The sequence below is a fragment of the Grampus griseus genome (assembly GCF_964374135.1).
Source record: "Grampus griseus genome assembly, contig: HAP1_SCAFFOLD_76, whole genome shotgun sequence".
Taxonomy (NCBI): Eukaryota; Metazoa; Chordata; class Mammalia; order Artiodactyla; family Delphinidae; genus Grampus; species Grampus griseus.
This window is the reverse complement of record NW_028133371.1, coordinates 845,289-862,554: the sequence shown is the minus strand read 5'-3', so window position 1 is coordinate 862,554 and position 17,266 is coordinate 845,289. Positions and strand designations below refer to the sequence as shown.

Here is a 17,266-nt window from a genome sequence, read left to right as displayed (position 1 = left end):
CCAAATATCCAAATATTAGAGAACATTTAACAAAAGTGATCTGAGGTATCATTATTTATAAATGTCTCTCATTGCTCCTTAGTCTAAAACAGGCAATGACTAAGTAAAACTACAGGAACTTATTTTTGCTATGTTACTGTCCAGACCTCTGTTGTACATGGTTAGGATTAGTAATGGGAATTGCCCATATTATTTTATTAAGTTTCTTTCACAGAAGCCAAGTGAAGAGCCAAGGTAAACATTTTTTCTCAGATCAACTTTATACTGCAAATGAAAAATTTATTCTTCACCATCAGACACAAACAGTCTGGAAGAAAATGTAGTTTTTCGGAGGAAAACACATCAGTAAAGGGACCGATGAATAATCAGAAAGTCAACATATCTAAGCTGGGAATAACAGACATTAGAATTTTAAAAAAGAAATCACATACACATACACAACTAAAACTAACCCATCAAAAATTTCATCTTCTCACCACACTTAAGCCAAAACAAGGGTAACAGTAATACAATTCTCCCATCAAGATTCACTGCCACTGCAATGTTGTTCAATAGGACAGTTCCAAACATTTAAAACCTGACCTGGCCACAACCCCATAAAAGTCTACAGATCATAAAGAAGCGTGCTGGGATCATATAACCACGCAGAAGACAAGTCACTAGGACATCATTTTGACAACAAGCAGCAAACCCTGCAGCACAGGAAAACCGTAACAGGAGAACGAGGTGCACACCTCTCTCTCTGGGCGTGCAAGGGCAGGACTGACACCCAAGGTGCTCTTCTCTCAACCTCAGCAGTGGTGCCTTTCACAGAGCAACTATGCAGTCTCCCCGAACCACTGGGAAGGAGAATCTGATACTGACAGTATTAGCTTGCCATGAGGCCGTAAGCGAGGGAATGTGTGTGGCCTTGGTGAGAGAGCAGAGGTTTGGGAGATGTTGCTTTATATTGGCTTTCAGATCAGGAATTTGTACGTATAGCCCGCAAACAACGTTTCTTGAAAACATGTGAACATTCTTCAGTATGAGAGCTCCATGTGAGGGGTCAGAAATGGCACTCAAGTTCGTTTCACTGGGTAACAGCTGATTTGCGGACTGGAAAACAGGCTTCCTTGTTTACAGGCATAACCACAAGGCTGCCAGTTGTGTGCCAAATCCACAAAACTACACAGTTGCATTGGGAGAGCAACCAAACATGTTTTACATGGATTTATTTCAGAGAGGGAAATGCTTCTTGTAAGCCTCTGTCAGTTTAAAAAGCAAGGAGAATGACCATCCACCTTTCCCAATTCAAGTCCTATATATCATAAATATGATAGCTAAACACCAGCAACTGATTACATACATCACGAGCTTTGATGAATGGAAAGCCCCTAAAAAGATATCAACAAAACGAAGTTAGATCTTCATGTAAATACATCACCAGTTAAACCCAGTTAATACAACTATTTAGTATTATGTACAGTATCCACACAGAATTGTGTATAAAAATAAATAAGCTCAAAACAAGGACCTGGAGGGCTCTGCTATGGAGAAAACCGAACACAATTCAGCCGGCTGGCTCGGTAATAACTCTCCGAACTGCTGAGAGGCCCCTTCAGTTCCTACGTTCAGGATGCTTGAGATTTCAGTCTCACTTCTTTAAATGGTGATATTAATCATTCTCTAATTTACCACCCTGTGTGAGGAGGATGGACCTGAGATTAAGTGTCTCAGGAAAAAGATAGGAAACCACAAAGTTGCTAAACTCAAGTGCAAAGACTGGGGATTCAACACTATAGTTTATGCGAGAGCAATTCACATTGCCATTTGCAAAACAGTAGTCGGTTGTCCAATGGGGATTACAAACATCCATTTAACATGAGCAACTGAACAGATACTTTACACAGTAACTACTTCAAGTACTATTTAAAATCAATTCTCTTTGTTTTCTTAAGCAATTGTTAATCCCCAATTTCGTGAGTACTACCAAGTCAGTCACTTGAAAATCATCTAGAGCAATCTATTTCACTTAGCAAGCCTAAAGCTATAGTTCAACCATTTTATTTACTGTTCTGTGACAAAAATTACTATGAACAGCTATCCCCTGGATAAGAAATCAGGTAAAGCTAGTTTGACTCACTAAATCTGATTTACTGAGTTAATAAGGCAGTTGTTTTAGAATAGGTCTAATGCATAATTTTCATCCATTCTGTATTAAACTATTTCCCCTGTCTAAAATGTCTTTTTGCCCATTCGTACATATCCAAATTCCTACTTCTGTGCTGTAGGGCTTCACGCAACTACACCTGCCTTTAATGAAACTTTCCTCACATGCACAATTGGTGATAATTTTAGTCTCCTCAAGACTCCCACGGGGTTAGCTCTGTTGTGACACTTGAGAAACAACTTGAAACTCCCAATTACTTTTTGTTTTTCTTCCTTAGAGGGCTCATTGGGCAGAAGCCATGTGTGAGTTATCTTTTTTCCTCTATAGAAAGCACCAGAGACCGCTCACATAACAGAAGTTCCAAAATAAAGGACTCTGAATGATTGAAAAAGACAGGGAATGCAAACACGTTACCTGTTGCTTTTTGCACGTTCTGCAGTATGCCACGGCTGGAAACCAGACACACCAGGTGGTAGAGGTTCAGGACCATAACATTCTTTACCAGCAGAGTGTTTCCTTCCATTACTTACAGGTTGCTTTGCGGCCAAGCCTATGTTTGACAAAGCATGAAAAGAAGGAATCAAGATGCACCAAAGGTCTACAGAGCAACTGTCACATGTGTACACTTTGAAAGGAATCAAACAGGCACTTGACAATGATGCCAAGGCCATTAAAAAGAGGATCGTTTTGTACAAAGGTTTTACATAAGCCAGCATTTTTAAAAAATATAAGTTCTCTACAGTAACAAGTTATTTTAACTAAAACAAAAGTATTGAGATGTGCAGAAATGCAAAAATAAATTTTTAAAATAATCCCGAAGTATGATACATTTTATGTATTATGCAGAAACACTCAAGTTTACTGAATCTTAGAACACCTTTGGCATTTCTGAATCTCAAGGACACAGAAACACAGATACACCCATGACTTCTGCCAAACAGAATCTTCAGAATTAGGCCAAAATTTCAATTTAAGATGAATTTTTCTATGTAAAAACAATAAAAGTTATAAGGCTGCAAGTTGCTGGGTGGTAGGTGAGTCAATGTTACTCTCCTATAAGCCTGTCAACCTTCACTGCTGCTTTGATTTCATACAGAAATCACACAAAAAAACAAATGAAACCCACTGGATAAAAGAGTGAAATGTGGATACTTATCCTATATTTCAGTAGTAAAGAGGCAAGTATCTTTATATGAAATATTTGGTTGCAAAAACTAGACCTACGTGTTAATATTTTATTTAGAACAAGCCACATATTAAAATTCACATTTAAATATTGAATTTGAATTTACTGAAAACAAACATCATAGGTTAAAATGGTTATATTTATCCTTCAAAGCTACTATATTTTGTGTTATTTTATTTATTTATTTTAATAGATCTTTATTGGAGTATAATTGCTTCACAATTCTGTGTTAGTTTCTGTTACACAACAAAGCAAATCAGCCATATGCATACACATGTCCCCATATCCCCTCCCTCTTGAGCCTCCCTCCCACCCTCCCTATCCCACCCCTCTAGGCCATCGCAAAGCACCGAGCTGATCTCCCTGTGCTATGCTGTTGCTTTCTACTATAGTTTAGCAACATTAGGATGCAGGGTAAAATGGAGTGTATGTGGTAATATAGGACAAATATTTCATAGAGTGTAGCTTATTGATAATCACCACACGATCCTGTGTGATTTACATGCCTCTTAAAAATATATAGGAGCTCAGTTCATTTTGTGCTATTTTATTGTGTTTTTTAACTTAATTACGGTCAAAAAAAATGTTTGTATGCATGTGGTTTGTATGTGTATACCCTTCCTTTACTTTCAGAAACGAATGCAAATACATTTGTATTAAAAGTTTTTTAAATTACACTTTTCTTGTTAGGAGATAAAAAAAATTTCTAATAAAAGTTCCCATCTGTTTTTAGGCATACATCATGACAATATAAATGTGACAGAATTCACACCATTATTTCACCCTACACTCACCAGGATCTAGGTATATACCCAGATACTGATTGGCTTACCTCTATGTCTCCAAATAACTGAGGCAAATAGAAAAAAAAAGCCCAAGAAATAAAATTACTCTTAAAATAGCTCAATGAGTTTGTACATTGCAGTTATATTTCCACTTTGTTTCATCATGCTAAATTAAAAAAAAACGTTTAACTGTTTTCTTCTCATTCCATGATGCCCTATTATATACCACCAGGTACTAATTTTACAGAATTCCTAATATACATGCTTTATTAATATATATATTTCCATTTCTAATATCATAGCAAAAGTCAACTTAGCTATTTTAAGAATACTGTACACATGATATAAATTTTTAATAATTATATCTAATTAGTGTGATACCACAAATCTTAACTTCTTTGTATGTACTATTTGATTATTAAAATATCACTCTCTTGAAATAACAATTGGCAGACAATCATAAGCTTTTTTTTGACTTCATAAACACTCTTAACAACTTATTTAATACACTATTGTCCAAGCAAGTTGATTAACAGAGAATCAAAAACATACATCTTTAAGTAGGAAAAAAAAAGCTGTATTTATGAAGATGTTTACAATAGTTTATTTTAGGTTATTTCCAATTGTTCACCAATTTAAAAAATTGACCAACTCAATGAAACCTTGTGAATACAATGTTAAAAAGTATAACTATGAATCACAGAATTTAAATTTAGTATGAAAAGATAAGAATGGCAAATTATATTGAAGTTATGTGGAATTATGTTTATAGACAGCAGGAAGAGAAAATAAAAATGTAAATATTGCTAGATAGGATAATGCAATTAGAGGTGGTCTTTTAAATTTTTCATTTTTATGCTAATACAATACCTTTATAAAACCCAAAAATCTTCAAACAACACATTTTAAAAAAATTGTGGTAAACTACACAAAACAGAAAATTTATCATTTTAACCATTTTAAAGTGAACCGTTCAGTGATACTAAGTCAACAAATTTTTAAAACTTTCAGAGGGAACCTGAATAAAAGATGAGTTGTCCATTGGTGATTTTAATGTATCCGGTATATAACTAAAGTCACCACAAAACTCTTTCTGGGAAATTGGCAGATCATAAACATAAAATATTTATTTTGCTTTATATCAAACCTTATTGTTTTGCTGTTTCAAAGTTCAAATTTACTCACAAGAAAGAGTCAGTTTCATATTAGATTTGGTTTCACAAATGCTGCTCCTGCTATTCATTCTTATCACCAAAAAAAAAAAAAGACTATTTGTGACTAACGATAATATGTTCCAGAAAATAAAAAGTTAAAAGGTTTTCAATCTGCATTTCTGGGAACCTAAATTAAAGCATCACACAACATTTTCAAAAACAGAAAAGCCATTTGATTTGACTAAAAACTTAGTTTTAAGATGGCAGAAAGTACCTTGATAATTTTCTTTTAAGAAAGAAAGAAAAACAAGCCATTAAAGAGAAATTCTTCTGAGCGAACTGAAACATGTTATGTATGTCTGACTTGGCACTCCTTCCATCTGGAGAACTTTTTTGATAATTGCTTTCATCACAGAATGATCTAAAGTAAAATGAATTGAAGTTAGAGTAATTATTTCCCAATGAGTGGCTATTTCCATTTAAAACCAAAAGCCAACTAATTATTGCTTTTCCCATAAATTTAAATATGAAATCTACATTATGTAATTATACCCTTAATACCCCTTTGTGTATTCTAATTTCTTCCTCAGAAACCTAAGATGCCATCTTGCAGACTGCCCACAATGGCTACTATTTTGGCAGCAACAAAGGTCAACTTTAAACATTTTGCATCTAAAGTGGCTTTGGATACCTTTGGATAGAAAGTACAGTCTGAGCACTGTCCAGACACTTAGATACCTAAAGGGCATCTAAGATAACAAATCAAAGTCCTGATATTCCCTCAAAAGCTGCTCCTCCCATCAGCCCCCTTTTTCTAAGTGATACCACCCAGTTGCACACATAATCATCAACGACTTGTCTCCTTGTTACTATTCCCTTCATACCTCACAACTAATCTATCTGCAGGTCTTGTTAGCTACACCCTAAAAACACAACCTGAATTCAACCACTTTTCACTTGCTGCAAACTTCCAACCTAACCTAGGCCATAAACATCTCTTATTTGGACCCCTGTGATAGTCTCCTAACTGGTCTCCCTGTTTCTCTTCTTTATCCTCCCAAGTCCATTCTCTATACCAGGTCACCTTATTCAGATACTATTTGGATCATGCCTTTTTCCAGTTCGAAACCCTCTACTCATTTAGAAGAATCCACATCTTTACTCTGGCCTTCAAGACTTTACAAGAGCAGACCCCTGGCTAGCTCCCTGACCTCATGTCACACCACATTCTTCTTCACTCAGTACTCTGCCCAGATTGGCCTTCTTGCTTTTCCTTAAATACTCCACCCACCTACATGCCTGCATACTCATTGCCCCCTTGTCCTGGAATGTGCTTACCCCAGATCTTCCATGGCTTGCTCCTCTCTTCATTCAGGTCTCCATTCAAATGCCACTTCTCCAGTGAAGCTGGCCCCTAACTAACCTGTCCAATGGAGTCCTACCTGCCCCCCCTCCCTCTTCTTACATTTAGATATTTTTGCACTTCCTACTCTCTAAAATTATATTACTTATCTCTTTACTAATTTCTATCTGAACTCCTTCACTAGAATGTAAGCTCCATGAGGGCAAGACTTTTGTCTGTCTGGTTCACTGCTTTATCAGTAGTGCCTAAACCCGTATCTGGCACACAGAAGGTATTAAAAAAAATTACTTGTGAAACTGACAAATGAATAAAGTACTCCTTGCAAGAATTCAGAGGTTGCACAAGAAGCAAATAATGCTCTTGGTGGAAGCAGGCTTAGTATCTAGGTTCACCTCTATTCAGAGTAGAGATAAGAACAATTTACAAGTATAAATCACTTTAATCAGTGAATTATCTGCTCAAACCATAAGGGAAGTACAACATTAGAAAAGTACTGCTTTCCAGGATACAAACAATTAACAAATTCAAACAACGTGTGTATAGAGAATACACACTAAAAACCTATCATGAAAGTATGATGGTCAAGAACTCTCGCAGTAAAAGGTCAGACAAAAACCAGAACAAATGATCATGAATTCTAGTAGTTCTGGGGCTGAACAACCTACTCATTTAATCAAAAGGGATCATCGCAAAAGCACAGGTATTTAAAAATATTACATGAAAGGAAACTATCATGAGTCATTTAAGTGTTGAGTGGACCATTACATTAAAATAACTAGAGTCTTTCAACACCCCATGACATACAGAAATAGCAAGTCAGACATATGGATCTAACAGCATATGATACAACCCTTACAAACTGTCACTACAGAAGAAGGGACGTCCGGTGTAATTAACCAACTAGCCAAATGAATACAAACAGCCAGTAAAACTCACCAGTAAATCAAATGAATACAAAATAAAACAAAATGTGGTTATTCTCCTATCAGATTAAGCCAAGATTCTGTAAGAGAAGTCTTTAAAATGTCTATATCCTTTTGATCCAAAAGAAATAGTCAGAGATATAGGTAAGGATATATATCAGAGTACTTTTTGTAACTGAAAAACTGGACATACCTTTTATACAAGATCGGATAAGCTATGTGCACTGTGGCATATTCATATAATGGAACACTGAAGGGTCACAAAAAAAATGATGCAGTAAGGCTTCCCTGGTGGCGCACTGGTTGAGAGTCCGTCTGTTGATGCAGGGGACACGGGTTCGTGCCCTGGTCCAGGAAGATCCCACATGCCGCGGAGCGGCTGGGCCCGTGAGCCATTCCCGCTGAGCCTGCGCGTCCGGAGCCTGTGCTCCGCAACGGGAGAGGCCACAACAGTGAGAGGCCCGCGTACCACAAAAAAAAGAAAAAGATGCAAATTTACTGACTTGCTAAGATGGTCATACTGAATTAACTGAAAAAAGTTATAAAATTTGGAGTAATCCCACTTGCATAAAAAAGGGAGAGGTACTCATTTTTGTAGTCTTACAGTTTTTTAAAAGTGCTACCAGCCAGTGTTTGTGAGAGGCAGGCTTCATTCACATCCACTCTTGGGGTGGACTACAAATTGGCATAGCCTTTCTGGGTGGTAATTTGGCAATGTGTATGAAAAGTCTTAAAAATATGTCACACTTAGTCATTCCACTTGTAGTACCTTATTCTACAGAAGTAAGCCCGATGGACACAGAGATGTATATACAACGTATTCACATTGTTTCTGACATGGAAAAGCAAACTGTCTCAATCTAATTGCAAAGAACTGATTATAGGACATCAATATGATGGAACACTACATGATACCTCATTAAATGAAAAAAGCAGGAATATGAAATAGCAAGTATACTACAATTCTATTTTTGTAATCCCTAAGTGTACAAATATATTTATAGAAAACAATAAAAAGACTGAGAATATATACACCAAAATGAACAGTGATTATGTCTGGGTGTTAAATTTATAGGTAATTTTTCTCTTGTTACTCTGTATTTTCTGTAAAGAATATATGTAACTCTTAGAGAAAGTTTAAAAGCAACATAAAAGCTATCAGAAAAATGAGGCCTTAAAAAAAGTCCTATCACAACAGTATCATGCCAAAAGCTAAGCATATATTACATTAAAAATTCAGTATTTTCAATTTAAGAATTTACCTCCAAGCCATAAATCCTCACTAAGAGATTCTGCAAAAGCACGAGCACCCAGGTCACCAATGAGCTTGTTGCAGTTCAGAGCGATGCGCCTCAAACCAGGCATACAGTCAAGATCAGGTCTCCTGGAACGAAGACTCTCAGCCCAGGTTTCTTCATGCCTTCTGGTAGTCTGATACTTCAAAGATTTAATGGGACGAAATTAAGATGCTTCAATAAGGAAACAGGATGTGCCTACTGAGCATGGCTCATTATGTCAGAGATTTACACACACACGTATCACGCATATGTGCCAGGAGAATCAAGCTGAGAAATTAAACAGTCAGTTCTGCTTTACGAGTCCAGTGACCCACATTCTAGTCGGTCAGTGATTAGATTCCAGCCACTGGATGACCTGTTTTTGAACAGTTATGTAAAGTTGGATAACTCAATTACAGTCTAAGAATTATTTTCCTTATCTTCTAAGTCAGGGAATTGATTCTAAATTCTATCATTGCTGAGGCTCTAAATTTCATCATTCTGTCCTCCAATGGTCTCCAAACACCTGACTGGGCAACCCATAAGAAAACTTTTTAATATGCATCTTATTTTTTAACAAATTATATACACAAAGTTCTATACATATAATTTAGGTACATTATAAACAACACAGATATTTTTAAATGATACAAAGCTAAATAGGTTCTAATATTTTCTTTTCCTAACTCCTAAGGCATTATTGAATTTTATTTATTTTTAAAAAGTATTTATTTATTTATTTGTTTCTTTGTTTGGCTGTGCCGGGTCTTTAGTTGCGGCCTGCCGGATCTTTTAATTATTGCATGTGGGATCTAGTTCCTTGAGCAGGGATCGAACACAGGCCCCCTGCATTGGGAGCACAGAGTGTTAACTGCTGGACCGCCAGGGAAGTCCCAGGCATTATTTTTAAAACTATATTTACAAAATGGATCTTACATGCTACCTAGGGTGTGGACACAAACTTCAGAGGCCTGGACTATGCACAGCCAGTTTGATGTGCCTTGGGAAGATAATGGTTTGACATTTAACCACAAGTCTTGTCTTAAAGACATTCAATTCTTTATATTCATAAAATCAATTTTCGTAACAGGGAACACTGACTTTAAATCAAAAAAGTCTTGTTACATTCTTGAAAACATAAAAGACTCAAAGTGCCTTTGACACTCTAAAAGCAAAATCATTAGTGTCATTTTCCTATTAACAATGGCTTATAAAAGCTCCAAGCAGAAATAACAGCAATCACTTACACAGTGCTTAGTATGTGCCAAGCACTATTTATACAAATGAGTTCATTTAAACCTCACAACGAGGCATAGACGTTAAGTGATTTGTCCATGGTCACTAGCTATGAAAAGGGAGAAAGGGAATTTGAACCTAGACCATTTGGCTTCGGCACCCAAGTTCTTGACTGTTCTCTACCCAAGGGGTCAATGGACTTGCCCTGTATAGGCTCAAAGAATTTTTCAATTTCTAAAATCTAAATTTAAACATTTCCAGCTTTGTGGGCTATACAGTTTCTGTTGCAACTACTCAACCCCACTGGCGTAGGCTGAAAGTAGCCATAGCTACCATGTAAACAATGGGTTCCACTATGTTCCAAAAAACTTTACAAAATCTTTACAAAATCAGGCGACGGGCCGGATCTGGCCCACCAGCCATAGTTTACCTATCCCTGATCTGCACCACCAAACTATTAAAAAGACTTCATGTCAAATTATTAAATAACTTAGGCCTCAATACAGTAATTATAACCACTGTAAAGTTGTTAAGGCATTAGTTTAAAAACTGTATTTACAAGTTGCCGATGTAGTGATGTTTATTAGTTTATAAACTACAGCAGCTAATAGACACTTGATTCATTTAAATCTTGAAGACTATAATTTAGTCTTGAAGACTAAATTAAATCTTGAAGACTATTATAAACTATAATAGTTTCTTCATAGCATCACAATCAATGTTTTCAGTAACTAAAAATACATAGAAGTATTATTATGTATTATATATTAAATCTCCTATTTCTAAAATTAAGTGGACTATCTTTACTAAATGGTAGAATCCCAAACTGAAAACTGGTCTTATTCTTTCAACAAAATGAAAGATGCACTCACAGGTATCAAAAGACAAAAATTAACTGCCATCTGTGTCAATGTATTAATGTGCTTCAATCACATATGTTTTCATGAAAGTTTAAACATAAAATCACCTTTAAGATCCTGGCCACGTAATCTGCTCCCTGCCATGTCAGATTATACCCTGTGAAGTTTACTGTCTTAAGAGTGATAGAGTTCTTTACACCTTGCCAAATAACTAAAAGGAAAAAAAAAACCCACACACACAGTAAGATGAAGAGCCTATACGTTTGTCAATCTTGACTTATTTGCTTTTCTTGAGTCAATTGGAGGTTTACAGCCACATTCTTAAAATCATTAACTACAATCTTCCCAAACAGGTAATTGATGAACTGATGCATTCTAAAGCTTGTCAGTAACAAAGTTATTCCAGTTTACAGCAACAGTTTAATTCTATTTAGTACTAAAACTGAATACACTGGATACTGCAAACTTTCTTACCAACCACTCAGTAAAGTACTACATACTTTTGAGACAAAGGAAAAAAAAGAAAAACCTAAAGAGCATAAGACTCTTCCGATTTTCAGTTCCAATGATACATGCCAACCTTGATGATCAATCAGCGATTTAAATGTCAACTATAAACCCAGTATTTTATTAGCTGCTATGCAGTATACTAGAGCAATAGAAGAGGGAGGACCTCAAACCCTCTGTTTCCTCAAATTGAAAGGCAGGCTTCCTTACCCCTTCAGACCACTAATGGACACAGGGAACGTACACTAATGTTTCAGGACCCCAATCAAGAATCACCTGCTTTGTGATTAGGTCCATCATACACCCTCACCAACACCACTGAGTTTGCTGCTCCTACGGGACGTTACATATATTTCCTATTTGAACACATACCACAGTGCATTAAAATTATGATTGCAGATAGATGTTCTAACAATTTAAAGAGAATGATGACTTTTTTGCTCTTTACATCTTGCTATTTCCCGTCCCATAATATTTCTTGAAGAGAAACCATAAAAATATAAAGAAACACAAAAAACAGGAAATATACAAAACGTGTGGTTTGTGGCTTAACACGAACTTAAGTAAGATTAATTCTGACAGTATCCAGCATGACAAACTTCCATGGTACAAATGAGAATGGACCAAGGTTTGAGCAGGTACAGGAGACAATCCACGCATGCACAACACCAAGAAAAGGTAGACAGACATGGTGTGTAGGAAATCACGAGACCAGTCCGATGGGAAGAGACTTAAACAAGACTGAAACTCACTTTCGAAACCTCCGTCTCCAACTGGACAATTCGCAAGACACAGGTTCACCAAAGTGGCCAAATATTCAATCCCTTTAATGGGGAGGAACAGTTTAAAATTTTATTGCTTTAGTTTGCCCCAAAAGCAACTATCAAAGGTTGGCAGGACACAATGAAGGCTTACTTTTGTTAACATAGTTAAGTCTCTCTCTCTCAGAACTAGCCCACTTAGCTCCAGGTTCCTTAGCGCACCCGATGCACTTACACAGCCTTCATGAGCTTTACACAACTGGAAGGTCACATCTTTATTTCTTATCGCAGGAACACGACTTCTGTAAACTTCATTTCTGTCACAACCTAAAGCAAAAATATTGTAAAATGAGTGGTTTAAACCATACATTTTATCATCATTAAAAAGCACCTAAATAAAAAGAAAAAAAGCATCTGCTCTGTGCTAAGGATTAGAAACGACTCCTGCCCTTAAAGCCTTCATTAAGGAGGAAGATGTATAAACTCAAAATTTCAGTCACATGAGATAAATAAACATAACCTTTATGCACAGAGGTGCCTATGGAGGCAAAAAGTTATATCTAAGTGACAGCTTCATGAGAACCCTGAAGTAGAATCTAGAAAGATGAGGCTATGCAGAGTTGGAGTAGGAGGTGCATTAACTGCAGAGGGAACATCTGTGAAAAGACACTCAAGCCTGACTCCTGCTGGGCACTGTAAATACTTCAGGTGGGGACGACTAAAGGCCAGGGGTCCAAGTGTGAGAAGAGACACAAAGGAAAATAGAGATGCTGGCAGAAGCAAGCCTGGGAGAGAGCATGGCTTTTATCCCACAGGTGACGAGGCCTGGGACTACCACTAGCTGAGTAAGGGTGCCTCCGCTGATTAGAAAAAGGCGCCCCGCTGCTGAAGGACCAATTAGACAAAGGAAGTGATCCCAAAAAGTTCCCCTTCCTCAGGGCCAAAGAACGCCATGACGGGGCTTCCCTGGTGGCGCAGTGGTTGAGAGTCCGCCTGCCGATGCAGGGGACACGGGTTCGTGCCCCGGTCCGGGAAGATCCCACATGCCACGGAGCGGCTAGGTCCGTGAGCCATGGCTGCGGAGCCTGTGCGTGCGGAGCCTATGCTCCGCAACTGGAGAGGTCACAACAGTGAGAGGCCCGCGTACCGCAAAAAAAAAAAAAAGAGCCCCATGAGGCTTGGCCCAGCACAGTTCAGACTACACGCCTCTAGGCAGGGCAAACGCTGCGTGGCTAGTATGCACTAACTATGTGTGGGCAAGCCATTAGCAGCATTATTTTAAGCATAGCTTTTTATGTTACAAGATCACTCAACCCGAGTAGGCAGATGAACTTAGAGGAGCTGAGCCCAGGAGCTGCGAAACCACCCAGGAGTTTCTGCCATAGTCTGGGCAAAATGTAATATGGATGAAGAAGCAAATTTAAGAGGAGGCCAAAATCTACAAGCTAGCCCCACTGGATGCAAGACATAAAGGAAGTTCAGTGAAGGAACTCTGAAGAGAATGGGCTCAACAATAAATTTTTGTTACATTCAATGTAAAATATGTGGCAAAATTAAGTACAGTGGCCTTTAAGGTCCCTTCCAGCTCTAATTTCTTTTGATTTCTAACTTATTACTCTGCTTAAGTAAAGTCCCTTCAGAGGTACAGAACAGTTCTTACACCTGAATGGGATGCAAAGAATAATCTGACTTCTGTTCACCAGGGGATGAACTGAACTGTCTTTGCAGGAGAGAGAACAGATGGTGTGAACCCCAGATCCTAGTAAAGGGCCAGGCACACGATAAGTATTCAGCTTTTCGAAAACAAACGAACAATCATTTCCTTTCCTAGATCTTCACACCCTTCCTCTGCTAGCTACTTTCTCTCAGCTTATAAACATCCTCAAATATACCCACTTAAAAAACTCTCAGACCTATGACTCTTTGGATATTCTTGTGGATAACCTAAGTCTCTCCCATGCCTTCAAACACCTGTCCTTCCAGAAAGCCCAGATCTGTATCTTGGGCCCAGACCTGGCCCCTCTACCAGGCCCCTCTAAAGCACTGAAGATCAAGTAAGATCCTCTCCCCACCTCCAATCCCTCGCTACTGTGCTCTGTATCTCACAAAAAGATGCACCTGTAAACTGTCACCCACACTTGCTGCCCTCCCTTTTCTAACTGGTCACCAGGCCTCACCCATTCTCTCTCAGATCTGCAAAATCCAGTCCCACCTTTTATAACTTAAGTGGGACCCTTTGATTACAATTCACGCTGCACCCAATCAACTGCCTTCCACATGGAGGTCCCAGTGAGCCTCTAAACCAGAATTCCATTTCACTGTTCTTTGGTGTTTCCCACAGCCTTCAGGATAAACATCCAAACTTCTGACATGACAAACAAGGCCCCTTTCTGTGGGGCCCCACTAGGTTTCCAGTATCAACTCTCATTGCTTTCCCAAACCCTGAGTTCCAGTCCTGTACCTGAGTTTTGCCATATTTTTTTATATTTCTCAAACTTTGACACACACTGCTCCCTCCTGCCACCCCAGGAGCTTCTACATATCCTTAGAAAGGATGGCACCTCCTCCAAGAGCCTACCCTGAACTTTCCCTTCCAAGATTCTGTGCTCTGCAAAGGGGAAAGATGGCGGGGAGGGATACATTAGGAGTTTGGGAATAACATATACACACGACTATATATAAAATAGATAATCAACAAGGACCTACTGCATAGCACAGGGAACTCTACTCCGTATCCTGTAACAAACTGTACGGGAAAAGAATCTGAAAAGGAATGGATATATGTATAACTGAATCACTTTGCTGTACACCTGAAACTAACACAATATTGTAAATCAACGATACTCCAATATAAAATAAAAATTAAATTAAAGAAAAAAGAGATTCTATGCTTTGTAGCACCAGAACTCACTTCTTCCAGAACACTGACTACTGTGCTTGTGTTTACTTGCCACCCAGTATAAGGGGAGCTTACCTAGGGCAGAAGCGTCGTCTCCAGCAGCCCTTGGTTCCGACAACTCATTCAAGTACCAGGATACTTTACACACATAACCTGTTTAATTAATTCTAAGAACCCACAGAAAGAGTGGTTTTTAATGTCATTTTACAAGTGTGGGGATTGTAGCGCAAAAGAAACCTGCCCAGGCCACAGAGAGCATAAGCCCTGGAATTCAAACCCTAAGCTGCCTTCACACTGGTGCTCTTTCCACTATAGGATACTATTGAAAAAAATTTCTTTTTCCTGAGCCCTGTTTGAATGGAAAGGAAATGAAGCTGGGATATATCAATTTCCTAATCGCTTTGGTCTGTACCAGGCAAAGTCATTCAACACACCAGGTAACATCTGTGCAACCATTAACGACGCTCCAAACTGTGCTAAGTGTTCTACATTGTAGAGTCTACAAGCATTAACAGAGTGAGACCTTGTAACCTCCACAGAGAGTGGGTCCTGTTAAGCCCATGCTACAGATGAGAACACTGAGACCCAGAAGCCTTAAAGCACTCGGCCGGGGTCACCGAGCTGGCAGGGGTCCTAAGCCGCACGCCCCGTCTAGTGCACGCACACCCGGGCACTGGGCACCGGTTCTAGTGCCCACCCTCCACCTTGCACCATCTAAAACCCCGCTTCTCAGCGCCCACATGAGGGCCCCTGGAAGCGGGAACTACAAACCTGTCTCGCCAAGCCGTGGCTGGAAGAAACTCTGGATACAGATCACGGGCAGAGGGTGCTCATGAGCGGCGTCCAGTCAACCCCACGGAGGCGGTCGGCGTTGAAGTCCAGCAGCCCTCCCGCAGGGAAGCGCGACCGGCGGGCAGAGGCAGCGAGTCCTGCAGCGCACACAGCTCCTCACAGCGCCAGAAGTCGGCCACGCTGTCGCGGCGCAGCTTCACCGAGTGATCATGGCCGGAGCGTGGCCTCGGGGACGCTGGCTGCGGACACGATGCCCACAGCCGCCTGGCGGTCCCTGCTCGCCTCCCGGTCCCTCGGGCGCCCACCGCCCGGCGGCTGCGGCGCCGCAGCGTGGGCAGGACCCACGTAGCAGGCGGAAGACGCAGGGCCACGGGCCCCAGCTACGCCGGCCCCCTCCATGCCACGACCCCGTGACCCCGCATCGCCGGCTGTTGGCGCCGGCCTCAACGCCCCGCGAGACGCGGCGCGGCGGTTTAAACTTCCGGGCGGGACCTTGGGGGCGGGGCTCGAGGACGTCAGCGCACGCCCTGTGCGCCAGCACGCAGCCCCGTCTCCCAAGGGGACCCGGCTTGAGGAGCAGTGGTGGAAGCTTCGAGACTAGGACGGCGCGAAAGGTAGGCGGTGTGGAGAATTTGGGGTTTCGAAAACGCGTTTGCTGACTGATCCAAACAAAAGTGAGACATGATTGTATCAGCGCATTTTAAAAGTAAACTCCCACTAAGTGTCTGTGCTCGCGCCGCCCAGGAGAGAGTGTGCACTTCGTGAGGGACACAGGAAAGGCTGAGTGAACGTTTGCCTGTGGTCCGTTACCTGGTGCGCGGGTGTGTGAATTTCTGCGGAGAGCCCTTAATTTCTGTAGTTTCTGCTGACTTGACACGGTGGTTGGCAAACGGTGACGTGTTCCGTGCATTCAGGACATGATCGTGGTTACTAATAATCACTTTGTTTATTTATTTGTACTGACAACTCCGAGAATTTACTACTGAATATCCACTTTACAGAGGAGAAACTGAGGCGTAGGAAGTGAAGTGACTGAGTGAGAGGAAGGACTCAGACGATTGGTGTCAGTAAATTAACCCTGCAAGGAGGCCGTTAGACCGCGGTGGCTCTAGTGATGCGGCTGCCTACGTAAACCAACCAAAATCTAAGCCTGTCAACGCCTCAGGGTGACGAAAACCGCTGAGGACAACCAGTCACAAACCACCAGCTAGGCGTTAAAGCCATAGCAAATCAGTCATTTCCTTGCTCTGCTTCTGCCCTTTTAAAATAAACATCTCTGCAGCTCCTGTGGCTGGAGTGCTCCTCACCTCTTCCGCTTTGTGGTGCCTGAATTGAATCTATTTTTGCTCACATAAAGTGTTAAAACTTTAAATA

General features: G+C 40.0%; 1 pseudogene across 1 annotated transcript in view; it reads right to left on the bottom strand.

The window, feature by feature from the left end:
• LOC309817775 (centrosomal protein of 78 kDa-like) overlaps window positions 1-16,291 on the bottom strand; it is a 29,860-nt pseudogene extending 13,569 nt beyond the window's left edge. The window contains exons 1-8 of the transcript in view: window positions 16,175-16,291; window positions 15,872-16,131; window positions 12,356-12,528; window positions 12,193-12,264; window positions 11,041-11,144; window positions 8,823-8,997; window positions 2,564-2,699; window positions 1,328-1,373 (exon numbers count right to left, since the gene is read on the bottom strand). The product of the transcript in view is annotated as a centrosomal protein of 78 kDa-like (transcript). The remainder of the gene's footprint in view (window positions 1-1,327; window positions 1,374-2,563; window positions 2,700-8,822; window positions 8,998-11,040; window positions 11,145-12,192; window positions 12,265-12,355; window positions 12,529-15,871; window positions 16,132-16,174) is intronic.
• Between the last annotated feature and the right edge of the window lie 975 nt (window positions 16,292-17,266).